We start from the raw sequence: 22,277 nt of genomic DNA, 5'->3' as shown, positions 1-22,277 counted from the left end.
TGACCGTCTTCTACACCCCTCATCACTTCTCTCACTATTTGTAAAATAATCACATAGAAAGAAATACGGTGATGTCATGATGAGACCCTGGGTTTAGCTGCCTTTCTGTCTTCTGCCCCTAACTTGCTGGGGACCTCATGCAGCTCACCTCATCTCTCTGGGCCCCGGTTTTCTCATGAGTAGAATGAAACATGCAGATTCCTAGAGACCCTTCCAGCTCTCTGGCTGGAGGATGCTGAGAGCCATGTTCTTTTTCGCCCTTGGCATCCCTTAGGAGAAGGGCACGTCAGAGTCACCATGTGATGCCTGGAGAAGGTGGCATGGTTAAGTGGCTGGTCCTGGGCTAGAACTGTCAGCCTCCCAAGCCAATTGCATGCCAGCCAGTGCCACCCAGCTGCCTTCAAGGGTGTGCTCAGCGCCTACCCAGGACTAAGCATGCCTTGCCTCTAAAACCAGGAAGATAACATCTGGGAACAACTGTGCAGGCCTCTGGGCCCCACCCAGGGGTCAATGCCCGAGGGGGTTCCTTCTTTCCTTCCCTCCTTCCCCTTCCTCCCTTCCATCCTGTTCTTTACAGAGTGAAGAGCTCAGGTAGGAGTAGTGAGGGGCATGGAAGGAAAGTCAGGGATGGCTTGGATAACTTCCGAGGTCCCTGCCAGATGTAAAATTAACTGAGGAAATACACAAGCGGTAATGGTGATGGGGGGGGGGGGGGAGCGGGAAGGGGAGGTTGAATGGTGAGAATAAAAGCTAAGGCAGGGAAGCAGACGTGGCTCAACTGAGAGAACGCCCATCTACCATATGGAGGGTTCAGAGTTCCATCCCCAGCGCCTCCTGACCCGTGTGGTGAGCTGGCCCACGCGCAGTGCTGCAGTGCGCAAGGAGTGCCGTGCCATACAGGGGCGTCCCCGCATAGGGGTGCCCCAGGTGCAAGAAGTGCGTCGTGCAAGGAGAGCCGCCTTGCATGAAAAAAGCGCAGCCCACCCAGGAGTGGCGCCACACACCCGGAGAGCTGATGCAGCAAGATGACACAACAAAAAAGAGACACGGTTTCCCAGTGCCTCTGGATAATGCAGAAGAACACACAGTGAATGGACAGAGAGCAGACAATGGGCCGGGGGGGGGGGGGGGGGGAGGGAGAAATAAAAATAAATAAATAAAAAATAATAATAATAAAGAACAAAGCTAAGGCAGAAAAAGCCCTCACAGCCACTTCTCCAGTTACTCCGTGCTTTATACTTCACAGAATAATGAGCTTCCTACTGAACAAGAGTCAAATCGTTCCGATTTAGGGGGAGAGGAGTTCCCACTAAGACAACCGACTGGGAGACCTCAGGCCAGGACACAGACTCCTCCACTTCTGTCTGGTTAATGCTCCCTGGGATTGGATGCCAACAGTTCTCTTCCAAGGAAACAGCCTGGCTAGACACGGGCAGGGCCCCCAGGGCGGGGGCCTCTGAGATCCAGCAGCAGCCCACAGCTTTCACCCAAAGAGCTCACAGTGCTGTCAAGGCAATGGTCCCCAAAAGGCAGTGGCCCCCACTTCCGTGAAGGGTTCTTTCAAAGAGGGCCAACCGACGAGCTGCACAGCAAGCAGCACCATCCTGAGGGCATGGGCCAGACACCACGACCAGCAAGGTACGATCTGCGGGAAAGAAAGAAAGGCTCCTTCACCCAAAATCACCCTCCCCCCACCGCCATAACGAAGTCACTCGTGCCTGAGACGGCAAAGGGAGGCTAGTGGGGTAAGAGAACTTTGCTCTAGAAAGTCCTGCTCTTACTTGGTGTAAGTGTAATCAGAGGTGATTACTTAGTCACACTGGTCCTCGATTTTCTGAATCAGCAAACCTTGGATAATAATTAGAAATATTGATTGTAAAGCCATCTATCTATCAGAGTCTAGAGTGGCTGCATTATCACGATTTTAATTCATGTTGAAGGCAAGTACACTGCCTCCAGAAGGTCCCTGCGAAAATGCTCATGTGCTAATAAAAATAAAAATAAACAAATCCATGGAGCTATACTGCACAACAGTGACCCCTAAATTGAACCATGAACTTTAATTAATGGTACAATTATAAAAATGCACTATCATCAATTGTAACAAATGTTCCACACCCGTGCAAGGGGCTGGTGGCAGGGTGTTGTGTAGGAATCCTGTATTTTATGTGTGATTGGTCTGTAAAACCACAACTGCTCTAATAAAGAAAAACAGTAATAAAGTAGCTGAAAGAAATCAGAAAAGGGAAACGGACTTTGGCCCAGTGGTTAGGGCGTCCGTCTACCATATGGGAGGTCCGCGGTTCAAACCCCGGGCCTCCTCGACCCGTGTGGAGCTGGCCAGGCGCAGTGCTGATGCGCGCAAGGAGTGCCGTGCCACGCAAGGGTGTCCCCCGCGTGGGGGAGCCCCCACGCGCAAGGAGTGCGCCCGTGAGGAAAGCCGCCCAGCGTGAAAAGAAAGAGCAGCCTGCCCAGGAATGGCACCGCCCACACTTCCTGTGCCGCTGACAACAACAGAAGCGGACAAAAGAAACAAAAGCAGACAAAGAAACAAGACGCAACAAATAGACACCAAGAACAGACAACCAGGGGAGGGGGGAAAATTAAATAAATAAATAATCTTTGAAAAAAAAAAAAAAAAAGAAATCAGAAAAAAATGTTCATGTGATAAAAATCCTTGATGCTGTGATTTGAACTTTCTATGAAATACTTCTTTTACTTCTTAAAACTTTTTTTTTTTGAGGAGGCACTGGGGATTGAACCCCAGACCTCATACATGGGAAGCAGGCACTCAAGCAGCTGAGCTACACCCACTCCCATCACACCCTTTTTTGTATTTCTCTACCATGTAGGTATTTTTGATGTCTGGACTTGTGTGTTGGGTTTATGTGTGTGTACTATGTGTATGTGTGTGTTTGAAGATAACTTATTTCATTTTAAATATATGTATTATAATTTCAAATAACATATGCCTATTATAGAAAGTGGGGAAAATAAAGTTTTAGGATAAATAAGGAATTAAAAATCATAAACTCCACCATTGAGAGACAACCTCTATTTACATGTTGTTAGCATGTAGCTCTTAATCTTTCAACAAATATTTTAGTTATTTCTCCTGAATTTTTTCTGAAAATAAAATTATATTTTTAACTAAAAAAAATGTTCATGTGCTGCCCAGACTGCTCCACCCCAAAGATCACCTATAAGGAACGGTGATGAGGAAATGAGCTAGGCCAGTGGTTCTCAAAGTGTGTTCCCCATATCACCTGGGAACTTGTCAAAAAGGCAAATTTGGGGGCCCACATCCAACTTACTAAATCAAAAATTATAGCTGAAGTGATTCTGCAGCCTGCTAAAATTTGAGAACGACTGAGTTTGGGAAAGGAAAGCCATGTAGGGTTGATCGTAAGAATTTCCTGGAAGTGTTTAAGGGAAGAAATGCAGGTTCCTGGGCCCCATCTTCCAGGGATTCAGATTTATTAGGTTCTGTTGTCGAGCCAGGGAGTCAGCACTGTAAAAGCTCCCTGCAGGATTCCACTGAGCTAGAGGGTGAGTTTCCTGGAGAGGTAAACATAGGGGCTGGAAGGGGCTGAGTGACAGAGGTGGTCGGGAGGAGTTGGGGGACTGCTGGCCTGTGGGGCTGGGGGGCACTGAGAGAGAGCATTGTGCTGAGACCAGTGTTCTCAATCCCAGTTCTATAGATTTATGAGGTGGAATCTCCTGCAACCTCCTCATTTTCCAACCAGGAAAACTGAGTCCCGAAGAGAAGCGATGACTTGAAGGCCCTGGAACTCGTGCCTGGCAGGGCTGGACTTGAGCCAGGAGTTTTGCTTCCAAAGCCAGCGCCCCTTCCACTGCTCCCCACAAGTTCACGCTCCCTTGTCCGCTCCCTCATGGTGCCTCGGTCAAGCTCTGAATCCACAGACGTCCCCAGGGTCCCCAGTGCTGACCATAGCACGAGAGCTGGGGCGGAGCTGGAATCGGACCTCAGAAGTGAGAGCAAGTTTTGGCTCCATCCCTGGGCATCTAAGCCACCTAGTCACCCTCTCAGGGCCTCAGTTTCCTCACCTGTAAAATAGGACTAAAGACTGACCTCATAAAGCTGCTTGAGCAGGCCAAATATTAATAAAATCACACTTACAAAGGCGCTTTCTATGCTGTCAATCAGCCCAGCAAATGCAGAGGTGAAGAAAGGGGGATTCGTTATGATATTTTGCCCAGAAGCACTTACAGTCTAGCTGGGGAGATAAAACAGCATCAGAGCAATCGGACAACAATTAAATGCTCAGGTGCAAGCTGAGTTCACACCTCCCAGCCCTTGCTCAGGTGGCCCCTCTGCCTGGCGCGCTGCCCCCAGTTGCCAGTACATGAACGATTCGCCCTGTCATTCCTTCACAGTCTGTGCTGGACTCCCTGACCGAGCCCCTTGAGGGCAGGAAGTGGGTCTCCTCCCGCTTCATAGCCACAGAAAGCTGAACACCTCAAGGTATGCTCCGGAAGTGGTTGACTGGGGTAGGGAGGCTTTCAGGTGAAGCGGCCTCAGAGACCCGGAAAGGGCTTTTCAGGTGGCAGGTGCTTTGGCAAATTCCTGTAACACCCTGCTTGGCCAGTCCCAGGAGGACAAAGGCTTCAAACCAGGGGGAAGCTTCTGCCGACTCCCAACTATTCTGTAGGCCCCCCCTCCCGTCTCCTGTCAACCATCAGGGGGTTCCAAGGTGGGGAGAGCAGTCAGGGGAGCCATGAGTGCTCCACCCACGGCGGTATCTAAAGCTACTAAACCCAAGAAAGAGAAAAACTCTGTGGCAGGCGTGCAGTAAATGCTGGGGGATCGGCAGAAGGGCTCCCGCGGGTCTGGTGACTTCTATCTCTGGTTCCCCCCGTTTTCCTGGCATGGAGGATCAAGGTAGGTGTCCAGAGGGAACGGGGCCTGAGAGGAAGAGCTCTAGCCTGGAGGTCAGGAGACCCGGGCTTCTCTCCCCGAGGCGCCCCTGGCTTGTGTGACTTGAGCCAGTCAAGTCAGTTCTCAGGGTCTTGCTTTCCTTGCCCTCTAAAAGGGGCCCTGGGCGAATGGGGAGCTATTTGATTGTTTCCCCCAGAAAGAGAGAACAAACCACCCAGCCAGTGAGGCAACTACCACTGGCCCAGCAGAGCAAACAGGGTTCAGAGTTGACACTGTCCTGGTCTTGGTTCGTCCATGGCAAACCAACAACGATAATGACTACTCGTATTTACTGACTAGGTCCTGGGAGCCACGCACCGGACAAGCACTTTTCATCCAGCGTGTTGTTTAAACCTCACAATAGGGAAGCAGATTCGGCTCAACTGATAGAGCGTCTGCTGCAGTGCTGATGCGCACAAGGAGTGCCCCGCCACGCAGGGGTGTCCCCCACGTAGGGGAGCCCCACGCGCCAAGAGTGCGTCCTGTAAGGAGAGCTGCCCTGTGCAAAAAAAAGTGCAGCCTGCCCAGGAATAGCGCTGCACACACGGAGAACTGACGCAGCAAGATGACGCAACAAAAAGAAACACAGATTCGGGTGCTGCTGACAAGAATCCAAGTGGACACAGAAAAACACACACAGCGGATGGAACCAGAGAGCAGGCAATGGGGGGCGAGGCGAGAGAAATAAATAAAAAAATGAATCTTCAAAAAAAATAAACCTCACAACGGCACTCCGTTTAAGGCAGATGCTACCGGTATCCCCATTTTACAGTTGGAAAAACTGATGCTCAGAAGTTAAACCACTCACCTGGGGTCATCAGCTGGTGAGTGGGGGGAGCCAGGATTGGGATGTAGGCTGTCAGGTTCTGCAGCCCACCTTCTTGCCCAGTGTACTCGACTGAACCTGAAAAATATGTGTTTCCATGGTTTAGGAAAGATGAAAGGATCTAGAAAAGCAATCAAAGCAATCAAGGGCTAATAAAGTGATCATTTTCTACACTGAGGACTCAATCTGGAAAGAAAGACAGAAGTTGGAGGGTGCACAAATTCGAAGTCTACTAAATTATTCCCAGGTCAGAAAACACATTTCAGGACTTTGGTTTAAACAGAGGCAGGTTAGAAGGTCTGGAATCAGCTCAAGTCTTCGATAACCTGGGGGTCTAGTCCAGTGCCCCATCTGGGGTAAGGCAGCCGCTCAGAGGGTCCATTTTCTCATCCATCAGGTGGTGCTGGAATATTCCTGCCCTGTCCACCCTGCAGGTCTGCCCCAGAATTTTCAGATTCCGACTCCCACCGATGCTCACCTTCTTCAGACCCTGAATTTCTGGAGGTCTACCTCTCATCTATTAATGTCTCCATTAGCAAAGTAACTAGACATATGCATAACTGCTGGGTTCAGATCAAAACAAAGCAACCATTGTTATCCAATTTCAGCCCCAAACGAAAGCAAAATGAAACCTGTCACAACCAGTACTCCCCTAGCCTGGATACGGCTTCCACTAAGTGGGCGTTTAGGGAAACACCAGCCAAAACAATTTCTGAGGCCTCTTCCAACACGGGCATTCTACGAATGCTACAAAATCCATCGTGCCTGCAAGGGTGCTTTGGTCATGGTGAATGTGTCACTGCTGTTCTTATTTTCTTCCCCTAATACTAGAAATGCAAAAACGGGAGGACGAGGTGGCGCCCAGAGGAGGTCATCTGAGGCTTCGTGCCGGGCAGGCTTCCGCCACTTCACACCGAGGCTGGAAAACACATGGAACCCGTTGAGCCTGAGAGGCTGGACCAGATCAAAATATAAACGAGTTCAAGGAGGGTTTACATGAACTCATGGGTGGGTGAACCGACGAATGAGGGGAATTGGACACGCTCAGGTTCTGTCTTATCCTGCCGTTTGCTCTGTGACCCGTTAGCAGTAGAATGCTCGGCTGGATGGGACACGGCTGGTTCCACGGGCAGGGCGAGATTAAAAAAGAGCAAGGAAAGAGGGAAAAAGAGGCTGCATGATGGTTTCCTGCTCTGACATATAACTTTCGTAATAAAAATATATATCCTATAGGAAATTTAGAGATAAAAGAAGAAAAAAATCATCCTTGATTCAGCGTCTCAGGATGGACAGGGTTAACATTGTGCTGTATTTCCATCCTTGGGTGTGTTTGTTTATTTATTTATTTTTAAAGATTTTATTTTACTTTATTTTTTACTGCCCCCCCCTCCCTTGTTTGCGCTCGCTGTCTGCTCTCGGCTCTCTGCGGTGCTGCGGGCCAGCTTGCCTTCACCGGGAGACCCCGGGACTCTGTGTTTATTTTTTAAAACTAAAAATGATATAGACAGCATGCATCCTGCTTTTTTTCATTTAACATTTATCACTTTTTGTCCTTATTCCATTACTAACTAGGCTTATTGTACGACTAATGGGGTTCTTATTTAATCACTGATTCATTTAACCATTCACCTCTTTTGGACATTACTTTTCTTTTCCCAGTTTTCTACTGTATAAATAATGCTGGATGGACATGGCTGATTACTTCTTTTCCGAGAAACGATCAATCTCAAAGTCTCAGATGGAAACATTTAAAGAGTTGCTTTTACAGAGACAAGGGGCGGGCAAGGGATTGGCCCATGGGGAATACGTGCCAGGGTGCTCGCAGCTTACTACAGTACCATTTTAATGGCTCCCCCAAAAGTGCCCCGATCGCCCCACCATCCTGCGCTCTCCCCTCTTCCTTACAGCCTTTGCTGATGCTGAACCCTCTTCTTGCTCCCTGCAAACGGAGCCTGTGGGCAGCTGGAGACACGCAGACCCTGGGCTGAAACACACCCATGCAGGGCCTTTATTAGGAATGCAAATCTCCTCTGCCGACAAGTCGCAAACACAAAGCCCATCAGTCTCTTTCACCCCTTCAACTCCAAGTTGGGATGCCTCTGCCTTCCACTTTACCAGAATGAGCTGAAAGGGAGTTGGCCAGGCTGTGGATCTGTAATCTGAGAAGAGGTCTGTCTGAAATGGAACTGTCTCCCTAGTGTTTCAATTTTACCCAGTAAGAGGAAGTCGGTTCCTTCTTTCCCAGCCTTAACTCTACTAAAAGCCATTAAGCACCGACAGAGACAGGAGACATTTATCTGCTGGCAAGTGTGAAGGCTGCATTCTGTACCTCCAGCGGGGATGGAAATTAAGCTGTTTACTTGGTGGCCACCCCAAGGGACTGAAATGAAGCCCTAATGGTGGTAGCACTTCTGAAATGCATTTTTAAACCCCCAGTTCTCGTCCTTTGTTTCCCACATGCACACCTGCTAGGAATTTGCAAAATTAATTTGGCTGATGCTCCTGAGTCAGTTTTGACCACCAAGTACGAACTGGGAGATCCGTCAGTGATTGCATTAAACGGGCTCCTGTTTTGGGCAGAAGGGTGGGCGTTTGAAAGCTGTTGGGGGTTGCAGTAGGACAAGCTTATTAAATAATTTTCCCCATCTCACATGACTTCCACGATGAGGTTGCAGATCAAAGCAGGGGTTTGGTATCAGCTGGGCATGGGAGCCTTCCTTTGGCTGTTCAGCCATCCTCAGACTCAGTGGGCTCAAGTCCCCAGAGTAGCCTGTTCAGATTCTCACTGTGTAGAGCAACAAATCCTCTGCGCTGGCACCAAAACTGAAAGGTCCCCTTGCACAACTGACCCATGCCATTCCTTCCGCCAGTCTAGGGCCATCACTACTTCAAAACGCCACTCCATACGTTTCCATACGTTGCTTCTCTATATGCAAACCATCTTCCAAGTTTAATTCCATCTGGGGCCATTTATTTTGTATCATTTTGACACTCTTAAAATTCACAGCCTCGGGTCCTGGAGCTACTGCTTTATAATTGTTGCCGCATGGCCTTTTCTCCACCTGGTCTCTCCAGCTACCTTTTCCATTTCATAGCTCTTGAAGGTGGAACTGGGTCTCCTATGCTTAATTACGACGAACCCCGGAAAAACATGTTCTTTTACTTAACCCATCCTGGTGGGTGTGAAACCCACGGTCAACAGGACCTTGTGGAGATGCTCTGTTTAGTTAGGGTGCGGCCACCCCATCAGGATGGGTCTTCATTCCATCTCGGGAGGCTTCTAGAGAAGGCGGCAGAGAGAATCTACCAGGGAGGGTCAAAGCCAGAAGTCAGTGCACCCGGAAGAGAAAGGAGGGGACATCAGCATGTGGCAGAAAGGCCAAGGACCCCAAGCACGGCTGCAGCCAGGCCCAGGCGGCCACAGTCCCTGAGGGGAAGCACTGCCTGGCTGACGTCTCGATGTGGACTTCTAGCCTCAAAACCGTGAGCTAATGCATTCCCATCGTTTAAGGCAACTCATTCTGCGGTATTTGTGACTGCAGCTCGGAAACTAAGAGAGTCTTTACAAGTGCTCAAGGAGAGGGAATTCCTTCCCCAGCTGCTAGAATGAGGTGGGATAGTTTTCGTATCATTCTTATTTTCATCTTCTGTCCCACAGAGATTTACACTTCCTTAGAAAGGGAAGACATTTTGAAAGGAAGGGAGGAAAAAAAAAAAAAAACCAGTTCTAAGCACTGTTACAAATTCTTGAAGCTCTTTAATGAGGGTAAAAGGTAAAGATCTTATTTAAAGGCAAAAGTACAAAATTTTGCAGATTAAAAGATTGGATTTGCAGATTTGGAGTTGAAATGTGTCCCAAGATGGCCTCAGCATTATAGGTGTAAGTGTGATTAAGAGGACATACTCTGGAACCTGGCTTCCCACTTACCAGCTGTGTGATGTTGGACAAGTTACTTAACCTCTCTGACTTTGGGTGCATCTAGATTCTTTGAAAAATATAATTCTACTATTCATACATTTTATATACAGCTTGCTCTACCTAATGCCCATAACAAGCATCTCTCCTTATTATGGCGCAGTCTCATAACCACTGTTTAAATAGTTGTATAATATTCCATTCCATGGCTAGCTCAGAGTAAGTAAATATTTTAGAGCTTTTTGATGCAATTCAGTGTTTAATGATTGCTATGAAACTATCCATACTCTAGATCTGCTCCCTGGACTGGTAGCTTCCAGCTCCATTGGCCCCTTCCAGGTGCCCCCAGCCCGCTTCTGTGCTCCAGCTTTTCTTTCCCCAGTCTGGTCTCTGCTCTTAATACTTGCCAGGGGGTTGCTAAATGTGATACTCCCATTTCTTGATCATGTACTAGGGGGTTCTCTCCTGTTTACCTAAAGACGTCAGACCTGTCTGGGCATCCTTTAGCAAGTTACTTAATCTCTTGAGCCTCAGGTTTTTCTTCTGAAAAACAGGACACTAAGAACAAATACACCCCCACAGAGTTGTGTAAGGATGAAATGAGAACACATGCACAGCACATGTGTGCCACTGTGCCTGACATGGGAAAGCACTCAAAGGCTAGCAATTGTTGCCATTACTATTATTACAATGAGCAGTAACAATCCTCTGTTATTCTAGAACACCTAAGGTTTCCCCACAGCTTGTCATTTTCTATGTTCCTCCACCTCAATCTTCCTAATCCCCTTCTAGGAACGCTGTCCACCCCCAGACCCTCATCTCTTAGTCAATTTTTCTTTTCTATGAACTTGTGAAAATAGGAAATCTGGACTGAGTCAGGTGATCTGATTTCTGCTCATGGAGAATAAAGATGGCTTGTGTCAACTCAGCTGTCTACCGACAAATGACTGTATAAACAAAATGTGGTATATCCATACAATGGCATAGTATCCAGCCATAAAAAGAAATGAAGTTCTGATATGTGACAATATGGACAAACCTTGAAAACATTATGCTACGGGAAAGAAGCCAGACACAAAAGGCACATGTTGTATGATTTCATTTATAAGAAAGATCTAGAATAGGAAAATTCATAGAGACAGCAAATGAATTAGAGGTTACCAGAGATTGGGGTTAGGGGAAGTGGGGAGTTACTGTTTAGAGGGCAAAGAGTTTCTGTTTAGGGTGATGGAAAAAGTCTTGGTAATGGATGGTGGTGATGGTAGAACAGCATTGTGAATGTAATTAATACCGCTGAATTACCCTGAAGAGTGGTTACAATGGGAAATTTTATTTATACATATTACCATAATAAAATAAAATAAAAAAAGATTTGTGACCCTGGGCGATTAACATTCTTTCCAACGTCCATCTCTCTCACTTGTACAAGAAAGTGTGGTCCAGATCAGCCTTTCTTCCAGGCATGTTCCGAGTCTCCACCTGTCCTCCCACAGCAGTGCCATGTGCGTTGAGTGTCAAAGCTGGCACCTGCCCCCAAGCTCCGCCTCTGTCAGGTCTGTGTCCAGCCAGGATTCGGATACCATCTGCACTGTGGGTGCCTCAGCAGACTGTCACAGGGCTGACCCCAGGCCCTCAGAAAAAGAGGGTTTTGAATTGGTGTAAATCTCTGCTCTGGAAGGAGGTAAAATGAACTGCAAGCTCTGCCGGAAAACTAGGACAAGGTTCTCTTTAGTAAGTCTCCAAGTATCACTCAGGCAATCACCAGGTATCATGAACCTTAAAATATGCCTTCGCCTGGTACAATGTCTCCTGATTAAACTGGCTGCCAAGCCGAGGGCATTTCAGGCAGGAATGGTGAATTTAAAACCACACAATTACTAATAGTTTGGAAAAACCTTTTGAAACACTATGCCAATCATTTAATTCATTTTGCAGGTCCTTTTTAAATGCAAAATATGCTAATATATTGTGGCAGTGTCCAGCAGAGAAATCTGCTGCAAACTGGGGCCCCTCTCCATTGGAGGCTAAAGGCAGGGCTGGCGGAAACTGGGTGAGGCAAGATTAATGGCCCATTTTCCCGCCAATGAAGAAAAGGGGGTGATGCACTGGGCTCAAGCGTTTCTTTGTACTACTGCCTTCAGCTGCTGACGGTGCGATCACTCCTAGAGTGGCAGATTTGGGGGCATAATGGGCTTCTTTCGTGCAGAGAGCCCAAGTCCTGCCCCTGGTAAGTAAGATGTGTCCTTGAGTTGTCCCTTAACTCTTCCTGGTTCATCGCAGGGGGCAATGAAGGAGGGAATAAGAAAAGGCGAGAGAGAAACTTAGTGCTTACAGGAGCAAATGAATTTAGGCCTGAAGGGGCTGGCGCAGCCCAGCTTTAAATGGTGTCAACTTGCTCTCCGCAGGACTCCATTTCTCTTACCGGCCTAAGGGGGAGGAGAAATGACAGACCAGGGCTGTCTCTTAGAGATTTTAGGTGAATCAGCTTCTTTACCAAATATTCCAAGTAGCATGGGTTTCTGGCACCCACTTCCTACCAGAGGCTGCATATCACTAAGATGTGAGGTTCCCATTTATTTAACAAGCACCCGTTCCTGGGGACTACTTTGTATAGCCAGCTCTGTACCAGTCCTGGGAGTGAGCTCAGCAGTACAACATGTGGATCTGACCCCTCCATAGCTCCCATTTATTGAGCACTTATATATCTGCCAGCGACAACTAAGTGATTAATGTAAGTCTATGCTTTGACTGCAGTGGGAGAGACACACATCCATGCCCAAAGCAAGGGAGGCATGCATGGCAGGGTGCCCAGCTATCAGAGGAGGAAAGCAGGAATGTACTCTATGGAGTCTCTGGCCCAGGGCCTGCAAACTGGTGAATTTGGGGGCTGGATTTGGCCCATAAAACTGTAAAGTCTTTTCTTAGACATATGTAATATTTTAAACATTTTGGTAACTTCCCATAAAAATCAAGAGTTCCAACATTTCTTGGGGGAAGAAAAGACTATCTGGCAGTATTGAGCCCTCACACCTGCATGGGAATAACGAGCTAGAGCTGAGTGGCAACTGTCCCTTTTCAGCGAGCATGGACTCACCAATTTGCCACAGCCACCACTATTCCCTATTACACTCCTCTGGCCAGCCTCCTTCATTTCCTTTACTTGCCTGGCCTCTGTAAGCATCTGAGTCTGCAAGCCTGGCCTAGTACAGGTTCCTCACCTCACAAATGAAGAATCTGAGGTCCAGAAAGGTTACGAGGGAGACTAGACAAATACAGGCTTGAGCCCAGGTCCCTGGCCGCCGGGGCTGTGCCCTTTTTACTCTGCTACACTGCATGTCATCAAGGGCAACAGAAGGAGAGTCACAATTTGATAAATAATGAGCAAATGAATGAATGCATGGACCAGTCGAGGTATAGAAGCTCTAGGAGTTCAGCGCGTGGAGGGGCCATGCTGGGCGGGGGGCGAGAGGAAGCTTGATGAAGACCATGGAACAAGAGCAGGCCTGAAAGAGCTCGGGTGCAAGTGAAAGGTTCTTGGCTGAACTGAGGAGCGAGGACTCAATTTATTCAGCTTGGTCTATTTGTGATTTTTAAAATTTATTTTTATTGCAAAATAGAACACAGGTTCAGAAAAGCACACAACACAAACATCCAAATTGTTTTCAACTGTTGATATATATGTATATATATATATACACACACACACATATATATAGGTCCTCCTTTCTTTCCAAAAGCTATCAGACTTACCTCAAAGTCAGGGCGTTTCACACTTTTTCACCCACCCAGCCTGCCACTTGACACGCGTAGTGGGAACGTTCCAGAGTGAGCATAGGGGAGACTCAGTTGCATGGGGAAGTCAGACTTGGATTCTGCAAGGCTAAGAATCACTGAAGGGAGCAGAAAATATATCTGGTATGATATCTGGGAATGGATGGTCAATAACTTATTGGCTCAGGCCAGAAATAAAACCGTTGCCATGGTTACGTTAGAAAGATTGATTCTACCAGAAACCAGGTGGCAGAATCCATCACCAATCCCTGAAGGTAAAAGAATGCTGGTGAAGAGACATTTCAGAGATCAAGTCCTCTGAACACCTCTTGAGAGGGGTTACACAGAATTTCAAGTGAGGGACGTGACGCGCCCAAGGTCTGATCTAAAGTATTAAACTAGATCCTAGAGACCTTGTCATCCAAATTTCTTCTAAGGAGGGCCTTCCAAGAGATGGAGGATTGGAGAGATCAGGTGTCTCATTCACAAGAGAGAATCAGATTTAAATTTTTGACACAGTCTGCACAAGACACAACTATATGTGGAAGGCAGTCCTGAGTTTGCGACTATAGCTTCTACAGAATACACTGAGTTAATATATTTTAAATATGCATTGTGTGATAAGTTGATATATAGCACAATTCTATTGAATAATATTTTGGTGTCAAAGGGTTACCTTGCTGATTTAACTATTTTACAGATCTATAGCTTTTGTAATCCAGTTTAATGTTTTCATATGTAAATACTGCAGGGAATTAAAAACATGGAAACAGCCAGGGTCTCTTCTGACCTCTGCGAGGCCCCATTCCACAGCAGAGCCCAAGCACCAGGGCTTGGAAGGAGACCCCTTCGGTTCACTGAACAGGGAGGGGGTACAGTGAAATGGAGACAGATCATTTCAACCTCAGGAAAGGCAACCAGTATTCTGTAGGGGCTTACTGAGCACCAGGGATGTGCTAATGACTGGGCACAAAGACGACACGGCCCTGCCCTTGAGAAGCTGTGGTCTCGCCAGGCAGCCAGTCACTGAACAAGGTACAAAGCAATGTGACAAGTACGATGGCAGAGGAAGAGTGCAGGAAGTGCTGGGCAGTGGTGGATAAGGAGAGAGAACAAGGGCTTGCCTCAAGGATGCACCAAAAGGCAGACAGTGCGATGGGAGGTATGGGGGGTAGAATAATAGCCCCAAAGAAACCCATGTCCTCATCCCTGGGACCTGTGAACATGTCACCTGACATGGCAAAGGAGACCTGCAGATGTGATTGCGTTAAGGCCATTGAAAGGGGGCATTATCCTGGATTACCTGCATGAGCTCAATCAATTACAAAGGCCCTTAAACGGAAAGAGGGAGGTAGGGGACTCATGTCAGAATGACGTGATCTGAGACAGACTCACCTGGCCACTGCTGACTTGGAAGGAGGAAGGGGGCCACGAGCCGAGGCATGCTGGCAGCCTCTAGAAACTGAAAGAGGCCAGGAGATGGATTCTCCTCCAGAGGCTCCAGAAGGAGCAGCCCTGCTGGCACCTGGATTCTCACCCCAGAACCACAAGGCAGTAAGTTCGTGTTGTTCACTCTCACTTGTTACAGCAGCAACAGGGCACTAATACAGGAGAACCAGAGTATGAGATGGGAGGCCTGGGGGCCCGAACCATGCTGGCACTAACTGTCCATTCCAGGCCTCTATTTCTTCTTCTGAAAAACGAGAGCACCGGACTCGATGGTCTCTAACGTTCCTTCCAGTTCTGACGCATTCTGTCTCTGTGGAAAAGGAGCAGCCACTGTACTAGAATGGCTGACAACTTGCTGCTAGGGTTGACAGAACACAGAGCTTGCTCGGCGGGACTTAAGTTCTCCGAGCTGCTAATGGGGGTCAGCAAAGTCAGATCTTGTTCGGTGGGATTTAAGTTCTCTGGGCTGCTAATGGGGGTCAGCGGATCTTGGCTGAGCCTGCACCAGGCACTGTCCTGGGCCCTGACTGTCAGTGGTGAATGGGACAGCCAGGTCCCTGTCCTTGTGGAGGTCTTTCGGGAAGTGAGTTGACACACAGGTGAACTGATAAGGACCCAAGTTAATCTCTGCAGCTGACCAGTGCTATAAGGGAAATGAAACACAATAATGAGACAGGGTGGGGTGGGTGGGCTGCCGCTCCCCAGGTGGTGGTCAGGGCCAGCCCCAAATGTGACTGAGGCTGAGTGACAAGAGGAGCCAGACCCAGAAAGGGGAAAGAAGTCTGGAAAAATATCGCGCTAAGTTAAAGTTATCTCTGGAGGAGCCCTGAGGGTTTGAATTACTAATTGGCTCGTTGGCCCACTGGAAGCATATTTTACAGAATCAGGCAGGTGGTTTTCAGCACCAGGGATCCAGGACTGAACAAATCAGACAAGGTCCCTACTGTGTGAAGCAGACAGACAATACAAACGTAAAAACACAAGCAGGACAAAAACGTAGTCTGAAGAAGAAAGGAGCAGGTCGGGAATAGAGGTGTTAGTGCTGGCTGTACGGTGGCTGCTTTAGACAGTGGGGTCTGGGAAGCTCTGCTTTCTGAGCAGAGACCTACATGCAGGATGAACCTGCCTGCGGCATTTCCCCAAATGACGCCCTTGAACCCTTTTGCCGTGGAGCATCTCGCCGGACTTTGAGACAAACGCTTGCACTGAGAAAGCTGAAGTGTGCACCTGCACACTCCCAGCAGGCCCCAGCTTCCCGTCTGAGGTCTGAGACTGTGGAATCCCAGCACTGCAAAGGATGACATTTTAGGTAGGGCTCCCCGCGCCTCCTCCAAATGCCTATCAGAGGACAGGGTGCCTGCGAGGTCGCTGCCCCGCTCCAGGGTGGATAAAGTATGCCACACACTCTCCACAGCTGAATTCACGAAACGGAGAATACGTTCAGCTCATGACCAGATGCAGTGACCTCTGCAGGCACGAGCAGATGCTGGTTTTTCATCTCTCCAGGTGAGCTCATTCTAAGATCAAGACTCCTCCTGGGAGGTTATGTTGTCAAGAACATTTATTTACTTTTTCAGTGTGTCTGAGTGACAATCACTAATGTCCGTATTTCCGAGGATCCTTAGCCAAGCCCTCTGTCAGTCCTGATAAGAGAATAAATTCTGCACTCAAGGACCAGGTGCAGGCGCTGGGCCCCAACCAGGCCATACCCTATATTCATGGGAAGTCCACGCCCTGTGAGGGTTAGGAATGTTCTTCCCAAGACAACCTCAGGGAGTTTTACAGAAAAGGCGCCATATCGTCTCTGCGGATGTCCTCTCCTGCCTAGAGGAGGCCATCTGGACTTCCTCACAGCTCAAGGCGGACGAGGTACATTATGTATTCAAGTCCTGCTGCAGCAAACCTTCCAGCACGCCCGCCCGGGCCCCTGCCCGCCCAGCGCAGCCGCGGGCGCAGACGCTTCTCCCGGCAGCAGCTCTGTTCAGGATAATCTGGGCCCCATCTCTGCCCGAGGACCTCTTGGGAAGCCCCCGGATGGGGCCTCGCGTGACAGGTGGGATGTCACTCCTGGTGCCCATTCTGCCTGGTGAGCCATCAGTGCAGAAACAGATGGCAACAGTCTTCACCCGGGGCTGTCGTTTTCCTGAGCCTCTGCTTCCCGGGCACGGCCGGATGAGCTCTGGGCTGAGGCGCCTGACAGTCCTCTGCCGCCGTAGCCCTTGCTGCCCCTCGTCCTCTTGTCACCAGTCGCCCCTGTCCTTTCAGGACAGTGTCACTTCCCTTGGGAAACTGTCCTCACTGAGTCAAATACTGCCATTTGGGGTTCTTAAGGCAAATCATGCCTCTTTTTATGAGCAACTGGGATGGCTTTCAGGTCCCAGGTGGGCCACCGACTGGCCTTTGAGCAAATCCCATCACTGTCTTAGGTTTCCGTTACTGAAGGCCCATCCTAGTTCCAACACTCTGGGATTTTCCTGCCGATAACAAAACCGTGGTCATGGTAGCAAGCCAAACAGAGGTCATGAGTTTGGGGGGCGACCTTGGAAAAATCACCGCCCCTCTCCGGGCTTTTAATTACTTAGTGCTCAAAGGGTTGAACTAGTTACAATATTGGCTTCCAAACTTTATTTAAGTCCATTTTTAAATAACTGTAGTCTAATACTTAGATAGCTGAGCGTGGAGCCGCTTTGTTCAAAATAGGGGTGAGGGTCTGTAAGCCCCATCTGTGCTGGCCTCTGGGGCACTGGTGAGGGCTGGTGAGGGATACACCCCACAAACCCCTCTGCCAAGAGGGACCCTTGAAACACAGTTTAAAAACCACTCCCTTAGATGGTCACCCTAAATTAATACTGTGGGTCAAGTCCCAGTGGCCACCTACTCACCCCTCACATCTCCTTGCTGGCTGCCTTCTGTGCGGTCCTGCGATCATCTTTTGAGGACCATCCAGAAGATACAAAGATTTGCCCGTTCCTCCTCAGGTTGTTTTGTTTTTTTACTTAAAAACAAATGTTGCTCCAAAGGACACACAAAAAATGACAACAATAAAGTTGGGAGAGGAGACGCCAATGAATGAACCCATTTCCAAACCCTTGCTATGAAAGCCAATGCCACAACCGCCCAAACAAAGGACAAAAGGGAGGCACAGAAGCCCAGGGAGGGGCCCCAGCCCTCAGCACGTACCCGCACACGCTGCCCACTCCTAGTGCCAAGCAGAGCTCCTCCAGCTTCTGCCCCAGGAGGCTCGCCAGCAAAGGAGACAGGGCAGCGGGTTCCCAGGAGCGTCCAGCGGCACCGAGGACACATAGAGGGCAGTGGTCCCCACAGAATCAGCCCGTCTCTCTTCTAGAATTCAGAATTTGCTGGAACAGCTCCCACCCTTCCCTGTTCCCTAGGTGTGAATGGCTCCGCGTTCCTTTATTTTCTAAGCTTTTTCGATTCATCACCGGAGGTGTGCGAAACGTGCGGAGGACTGCAGAGAAAGAGCCAGCGCCCCTCCTATTTCCATGTCGGGGAAACACAAAAACACACTGAGAAATCCTCTAGAAGAGAGTCCAAGGATGGGCCTTGTGGGCCACTGGCCTAAGCTGTGATTTGGAAGCCAGAGCAGCTGACCTTTCGGAGTTAGAGAGAAACCTTTTATAATGAACGGGGCAGCTGGGTCTTTATTTATTTTGAAAGGTGCTAAAGCTCCTATACAATCATCTCATGCAGAGTGTTCCTTCAATGCCTGCTTGGCTCATAAACATGCGTTAAATCAGGAGTCATCCCGCTACCCCCAAATGCACCCTGCTCTTGGCCCCAACCGGTGGTGACAATTCTCCTTAGTAATCCCGAGACAGCAGCTGAACTGACTGCACGACGCGGCATCCCCCTCGCCCCCGCTGCCCGCCCCTGTCCTGTTCGGTCCTCTTGAATTTAAACTGTCAGTCCTCGGGTGGCAGACCCAGCAAGCTGGAAGGGGAGGGAGGCGGGAGCTATTTATACTTAGGCGGCGTTCGCCCTCAGAACACGGCCATTTTTTCCAGGCTGCTTGCCAGAGGCCCACATTCCCCGGGCTCTAAATATGGGCCTCTCCACAGGCCCGGGTGTCTCGCCTTTCCTTCTGGGGGACCCACAGAAGCCTGGCGAATCGGGCAGTGACGGCCAGATCTGCACCTCCCGGGCGCACGAGGAGGCCAGGGCCACAGCCCTGTGGATCCCTGTGAGACAGGGAAGAGGAGCCAGGCACCGCGGGGTCCCGGGCGGAGGGCGCATCGAAAGCGGCCGGCCTTTTACCCAGCGGTTTGAATGCGAATGGCGAGGAAAAATATATTCTTGCTCTAAAACATTAGATCACCCTTCCTTTTGCCAAATGGTTTTCAATTGTTTCCAGTGTGATGCGACTGAGGCCCGCGGCGGCCTCGCCAGCCTGGAGGGCTTGGAAAGCTGGATTATGGGCGTCCCTCAAGAAGCAGATGCGAGAGGAAGCCCAGGGAGGGTGAGCGAGCCAAGACCTGGAGTGTGGCTTCAGCCAAGAAGATATTTTCTGCAGGCATTCAGCCTCTTTTTCAAGGAGGTTATGGGGGATTGAACCCAGGACCTCATACGTGGGAAGCGGGTACTCAACCACTGAGCTACAGCCACTCCCTGGCCTTCGGCTTTGATTAGCATATATTCAGGACCCTCAAAAGAGAAAGGGGTCCGGCTGTCATGGGAATTTGGACACCATCACATCACTACCTTCTGGAAGCCAAGCTTGGAGGCGAGAGGGAGACTTAGCTGGTCCAGTTCCCACTCTTGGCTCTTCTGTCTGTCCTTCTTACACTGATGCCATGGGGCTGGGCGGACGGACAGGCGACCCAAGGGGCAGGAGAGCCAGAAGCCTCCTCCACTTCATTTGGGGCAATTTTAATTCAGTTTCTTGGATGGTGTCTTGAAAACCCTCTTCGGAATTGTCCACACTGGAGGCAGGTGTGCCCTGAACAAACACTCTCTTCAACAGGTCTCTGATCATCATTGTCTCCTCTTTTCAAATCGAGTTCAAGTCCCTCCTCCAAAAAGGCTTCTATGGCCATCCAGAGATCTCTTCCTTAGCATGGAAAGCATCTAATAATATTATGAATTATTAGTAACAATAATGGCTTGGGTTTACTGAGGGCTTACGTAATACATAAACATCTCACTTAATCCTCATAACCACCCTGTGAGATGGGTGTTATTTTGCAGGTGAAGAAACAGAGGCACAGAGTGGTTAAGCAACTTGCCCACGATTACCCAGCTGAGGTCTCTCCAGCTCCCCACTTCCAACTTGTCTGGTGCAGGTATGGGTTCCTATCACTCATACCTGTGGTGGTTACTTTTTACCTAGTCATCGCATCTTCTCGTGTGCCGGTGTCTGTCTCTGTGCAGATGGCCCTTAAGTTCCTTGCAGGTGGTCGCATCTTACAGGCCTTTTCCTTTTCCTTCTCTTCTGCCATGAGCATCTGAGAACAAAAGTAGACCCACAGAAAATCTTCCCTCTTGCCGGGGTCCTCTGGCCCAGGGCAACGTCTACCTGGGAGCTGTCTGCCACCTGGGACCGGCTCCCAAGTCTCTTTTCACTCTGTGATCTCTGCGACCCTCCCGGAGAGGCCACAGTTCTGCAGCTGTGGTGGTCCCATCGTCCTCGCCGATACCCTCTTGCCTGTGACAAATCTGGGACTGGCACATCCACCAGGGAAAAGCAGCAGCCGGAGTTGATCAATTCCTAAGCAACGAGGATCCTGTTTTCATGCAAACGTCCTCGGCATTAAAACAAAACAAATTCCTCACAGGGTGCGTCCTGGATGCCAAGTCTCCTCGCAAGACACATTTTCAGGCAAGGTTTTGCGCCTGCGTGAGAGCCTGTCAGGGCACTGGAGGAGGAGTGCATGCCAAGGGAGGTCTCGGTGGGGTCCATTTAAACCGCCCGGCCACTCGCTCTGCTTGCTGGCCACAAGGCATCCTGATTTGACTCTCTGCCACAAGGCAGAGAGGACAGAGGTCACGTGTCCAGCAACAGTGAGCTGGCAAGTGGCAGCTCTGGGATTTGAACGAGGTCTGACTGAGGCTGCTTCGTCTCTGATACAGATACCGGCATCAAATGTGACTGTACCTTCAAGACCAGGGAAATGGTCATGAATATTTTAGAGGACTCCAGGCAAAGCATTTTTTTGCTCTTAGTGTGCCTCTCCCATCCTCAAAGGAAAAGAAAGAAGGTTGGTGCCTGGGTACCAAGTCTCTCCTTAGCATACACCCAGTCCTGGGTATAAATTTGGATGAAATGTGAAGAGTTGAGTAAATGCAATGCTGTTTGAACCTATGACGTCTACAAAGTGCTCCGGAGCGTCTCTGCCTCACTGGGCGCTAGACATGGGCCCAGCTAACCTGCCTCTGAAATCAACAGCAGATAGAGAGTTTGAGAGCTGTCATGTGGCAGTGTGGGACCTTCAGTCAAGCGAGTGGACATGGCCTGTGTTCTGAGGAGATGGGGACACTGAGGGCCACATGACCTGGGAAGGATTCCTGGAGAAGGGAGATATTCTGATATGACTAGGGGGGTCTCATAACAGAGACTGCTCTGGCCTAACCCTAGCAGAGCTGGATGCCCAGCAGCATAGCACTAGCAGGACGTCACAGTGTCACTGGCCTGCCCACAGGACATTGGGCCTGCAGGAGCATTCTCCTTTAGCATCAGGGGTGTGTCCGAGGGCAGCACACATCAGTGGGTTAGAGATGGGGCCACAAAGTCCACTTCTGGCAAATGGCATCTTGGTGCTGCCAAATCCTCTGGTATCGTCCTCTTACTCCTTGCTCAAGGCTAATCGTCCAGCCAAGACAAGAGAAACCTCCTTTTCTCACACTCAAGAGGTATTCACTGGCTTCAGAAGGTACCCCGCAGTGTTCTGTGGGCCAGGAGTAGGGGGCACAGAGCACACAGCACCTGTTTGCAGCCTTCTCCAGCTGGTCTGAGGCTCCCCCAGGGCAGGGAGGAGCTCTCCAGTACGTCTCTCTTCCCAGTGCCCAGCACAGCAACTGGGACCGAACAGGCAAAGGTCTGGTATTAGGAACTGAGCGTAGCCAAGTCTGGCAGAAGGAAAGAGTCCATAAAGGGGATCTGTAGAAGCTAACAGTTACAAGAATCCACAAACTAGAGTGGAAAGAACCCTGGTGTTGTGCTGGAACCCGATACAATCACACTGTCAGGCATGGCGAATGCTCCCTGGTAGCCATGTGCCCCTCTTCCTCCTGGAAGACTACATTTCCCAGCCTTCCTTGAGGCTGGGTGTGGCCACATGACTGCTTTCTGGTCAATGGCATTTGAATGGGAGTGACACGGGTCATTTCCAGACCTCGCCCATAAAACCCTCCTGTTTGCG

At 49.4% G+C, this 22,277-nt stretch overlaps 1 protein-coding gene across 5 annotated transcripts in view; it reads right to left on the bottom strand.

Annotated features, from left to right (window-relative positions):
• ZHX2 (zinc fingers and homeoboxes 2) overlaps positions 1-22,277 on the bottom strand; it is a 158,387-nt gene that overhangs the window by 106,356 nt on the left and 29,754 nt on the right. For 4 of the 5 annotated variants that reach the window (XM_058275969.2, XM_004482101.5, XM_058275970.2 and 1 more), the window contains exon 2: positions 5,748-5,843. The exons of the other annotated variant lie outside the window; for it this stretch is intronic. The gene's annotated coding sequence lies outside the window, so the exon portion shown is untranslated. The remainder of the gene's footprint in view (positions 1-5,747; positions 5,844-22,277) is intronic. 5 annotated transcript variants of the gene reach the window in all.

This window comes from Dasypus novemcinctus, chromosome 14, assembly GCF_030445035.2.
Source record: "Dasypus novemcinctus isolate mDasNov1 chromosome 14, mDasNov1.1.hap2, whole genome shotgun sequence".
Lineage (NCBI taxonomy): Eukaryota > Metazoa > Chordata > Mammalia > Cingulata > Dasypodidae > Dasypus > Dasypus novemcinctus.
Note: the sequence above shows the minus strand (reverse complement) of the source record. Positions and strands in the feature narration are given on the sequence as shown.